This window comes from Lontra canadensis, unplaced genomic scaffold (assembly GCF_010015895.1).
Source record: "Lontra canadensis isolate GAN:19392208 unplaced genomic scaffold, GSC_riverotter_1.0 scaffold174, whole genome shotgun sequence".
Lineage (NCBI taxonomy): Eukaryota > Metazoa > Chordata > Mammalia > Carnivora > Mustelidae > Lontra > Lontra canadensis.
Genome location: NW_022631168.1, coordinates 31,299 through 35,624, shown reverse-complemented (window position 1 = coordinate 35,624; position 4,326 = coordinate 31,299).

The following is a 4,326-nucleotide window of genomic DNA, read 5'->3' as shown; positions in this document are numbered from 1 at the left end:
TTTTTCTTTTATCAGGAATAGATGCTAGATTCTGTCAAATGTCTTTTTTTTTAATCTATTGAGAAGATTGCCCTAGTCTGAATGTATCTATCTAAAAATGATGCGTTGAAACCTTAGCCCCCAAAGGTGATGGTATTAGGAAACAGAGACTTTGGGAAGTAAGTATGTCCCAGTGGGACTAATGCCCTTACAAAAAAGGCTCCAGAGATTGCGCCTTCACCATGTGAGAACATAACAAGAAGGTCCTGACTATGAATCAGGAAGAGAGCCCCCATCAGAATGTAACCACGTTGGTGCCTTGATTTTTGACTGTGACAAATCAATTTCTGTTGTTTATAAGGCATCCAGCTTGTGGTATTTTGTTTTATCAACCTGAATGGACTAAGAGATGAATCATGTGTTTTTTATTTTTTAGTTTGTTTCGTTTGTTAATATGCTGAATGACACTGATAAAATTTCAAATGTTTAAACCAAACTTGCATTCTCATGATAGGCTACTTAGTCATATTATGTTATCATTTTTGTATGTTGTTGAACTCAATTTGCTAAAGGTTTGTTTAGAATTTTTGCAAGTATGTTCATAAAAAATATCAGTCTGTAGTTTTCATATGTCTTTGTATGGCTTTGAAGTAAAGGTAATGCTGACCTCATTGAATAAGCTGGAAGTAGTCTTTCCTCCTCACTTTTCTGGAAGGGTTTGTGTGGCATTGGCATTGTTCCTTCCTTAAGAAATTGGTAGAATTTGAGTTCCTGGACAGGCCACAGAGGATGTCATGCTGGGTGGCTAAAACTCAGAGACCCAGAGGACAGAGTTCAGGGTGACCATTTCAGAGGGAAGGCAAGAAAGAAAATCCTGGAGAGGAAAGAACCATAGACAGGGAACCCAAATTTAACATATACAGTCTGCCCAAATCTCTGGTGTCTCTTGGGTGTGTGTACAGGGCAGACTCCAAGAAAGTAACTGAGCAGAAATTCTTTTTTTTTTTTAAAGATTTTATTTATTTATTTGACAGACAGAGATCACAAGTAGGCAGAGAGGCAGGCAGAGAGAGAGAGGAAGGGAAGCAGGCTCCCTGCCGAGCAGAGAGCCCGATGTGGGGCTTGAACCCAGGACCCTGGGATCATGACCTGAGCCGAAGGCAGCGGTTTTAACCCACTGAGCCACCCAGGCGCCCTGAGCAGAAATTCTTGCCCAACACAGGGGAGACAGAGTTTGGAGTCTGAGTTTAGCTAAGTTAACTGCCTGCTAAAGCAACAGCAGCAACAACACCACCTCTCTGGGGAAATACAGCAGAAACCAAGAAGCCAGAACCACTAGAAACATTGTTGACAATGTCCAGGACATGATGCTTAATCACTAGGAAAAAAACCAACAAGACAATGTAGTGACACTTAAGAAAAAAAAATGTTTAAGGGAAACTGACCCTGAGAAGATCCTGACACTATAATTCACAAACAATATTTTCCAAGCAGCTATTCTAAATATGCTTATGGACATAAATCATGGTAATAATCATATCTTTACTGTGATATATATACTTCTTCATTAACATATAAAATAACAGTATCTGAAATGGTCTACCAACTCCCTAATTTTGAAATAAGGTTATTTCTAGCAAGTATTTCTAGATATCTACAATGACTAATATGATATGGAAATATTTCTGGTGGCGACAAAGTCACATATACTGCTAATATTACAATGGGTTGTCTACATTCATAATTGAGGGAAATGCTAAATTTATTTAGTTTAGTAAAAATAATGCATTTTCCCCCACTCAAATTTAGATCCCTTGAGTTCTTAATGTCAGGTTTAGGTCTTAAGGTCACAGATACTGTTTTTCCCAAGTAGAACTAAAAAAATCATCTGGCATATAGTAGGCACTCAATGAATATTTCTTTTCTTTTCTTTTTAAAAAAAGATATATCTATTTATTTTAGAGACGGGGAAGGGTAAGAGGGAGTGACCCTCAAGCAGACTCTGTGCTGAGCATAAAGCCTGACACAGGGCTCCATTCCACAATGCTGAGATCATGACCTGAACCAAAATCTAGCATCAGGTGCTTAACCAACTGAGCCAACCAGGCACCCTTTGAACAATATTTCTTGAATAAATGAGTGCATCTGTGTTCCAATCTAGTGGTAAAGGAATTAAAATTTGTTCCCAGTCTTTCACATCCATTTAAATAATGAATTGGTAACAACAGCTACTATTTGATAATTGTTCATCATGTGCTAGATAAAGTTTTATAAACATTATCTCATCTTATTCTTACAATGACCCCGAGACAGGTACTATTATTACTTCCATTCTTTTGTTATGGAAACTGAGCCAAACAGAGTTTAAGCAATCTCTTTAAGGCCACACAGCTGACATTAGAAATCAGATCTGTCCGAGTCCGGAGTCTGAGTTCTGAAAGTATTAGGATAAATTTAATTCTGAGTATCTCAGACTTGGAGACTGGTCCTCGGTTCCACCACCATCTGCCTCAGTATCCTTCACTGACTGAGACTCAGATCAACTCTGTTCCACCCTCATCTTCCCACGCCGCCTGTCACACCATCCGGGGAATCTCAGCCACTCCCTCAGCCTCACCCAACTGCCTGAAAGCCACAGACTATCAAACCCGCTTTTCCATTCCTGATGTCTGTCTGTCCACTGGTCACCTTCCTTTGATGTCCTTCAAGCTCCTCTCTGCCAGTGCAAGGGTCACTTTCTCTGGAAGGGCTTTCTTGACCCGCCCAAGGTAGATTGGCCCACTTAGTGTCCCTACCACCCCCCCAGTAATATCATATCAGCCAATTCATTTACATGCCTGTCTCTTACCATTCTGAGCGCTCTTTGAGAACAGGGACCATTTTTAGTTTGTCTCCAAATTCTTAGCAATTAGAACAACGCCTGACACAGTAGATGCTTGTTGAATGGGTGAATCCATGAATAAATAAAGGAATGGATTATATGCACCAACCCTGCTACTTAACACTTCTGCTATATGTTCATTATGATTCACATACAATCACGCATATAATGTAAAACATAAAGTGTAATCCAAAAAATATATGGTCCAAGGGAATAATAATGAATTTATAAAATAGGAAATTTTAACAGGGAAAAATAAACTATTGAAAATAACAGACTGTAAATTCTAGAATTGAAAAATAAAATGGGGGGCACCTGGGTGGCTGAGTGGGTTAAAGCCTCTGCCTTCGGCTCAGATCATGATCTCAGGGTCCTGGAATCAAGCCCCACATCGGGCTCTCTGCTCAGTGGGGAGCCTGCTTCCTCCTCTCTCTCTCTGCCTGCCTCTCTGCCTACTTGTGATCTCTGTCTGTCAAATAAATAAGTAAAATCTTTTAAAAAATAAAAATAAAATGTCTGCAGTGAAAAATTCACTGGAAGGTCTTTTATAAAAAATATTTAATTTATTTATTTAAGAGAGAGGGAGCACGTGCAGGAGAATAAGAGGGGGAGGTGCAGAAGGAGAGGGAGAAGCGGGTTCCCCACTGAACAGGAAGCTTGAGTTTGGCCGATCCCAGGACCCTTAACTGATCGAGTTACCCAGACACCCCACTGGATGGCCTTAATAACAGATTGCAGAAGACAGAAGAATCATAAACTTGAAGATTGATCAATAGAATGATGCATTCTGATACACCAATAGGAACAAATTTTAAAGAAAGAACAGAACGTCAGTAGTCTGTGGAGTAATACAAAAAGGTCTAACACATGGTTATTTAGAATCCCAGGAGAGGATAGAAAGAGTGGGGAAGAAAAACTACTTGACGGAACTATGGGTGAAAATTTCCAAAATTTGGAGAAAGATTATTTATAGATTTAAGAAGCTCAGTGAACCCCAAGGAGCATAAATTCAAAGAAAAACCACATGTAGGCACACTGTAGTCAAACTACTGAAAACAAAGCCTAATGAGAAAAATCTTTTTTTTAACTGATTTATGAGACATTTATTAGAAATGACAAAATCTTTACAAAGAGTCAGAAAAGGGCCATAAACTTCCAAATATATTTTAAAAAATTAAGTCGACAACCAAAACCAATTATTAAACCATCCTGCCAAAAAAGTCAGGTTACATGAGCCTCAGGGTCTGGATGTTTTCTTGTCACCTGCATGCATCAGAAAACAACAGAAAAATCTTTTCTGTTTCAGTGAAGGCAGACATAAACAACCGAGGAGACAGAGGAAGAACATCTCTAAAATGACAAAAGAAAAAAAGAACTTCCAATCCAGAACTCTATACCTGAGGAAAATATTCTTTGGAAATGAAGGGGAAATAAGTGTATTTTGAGATTAGTGAAAACAAAGAGAA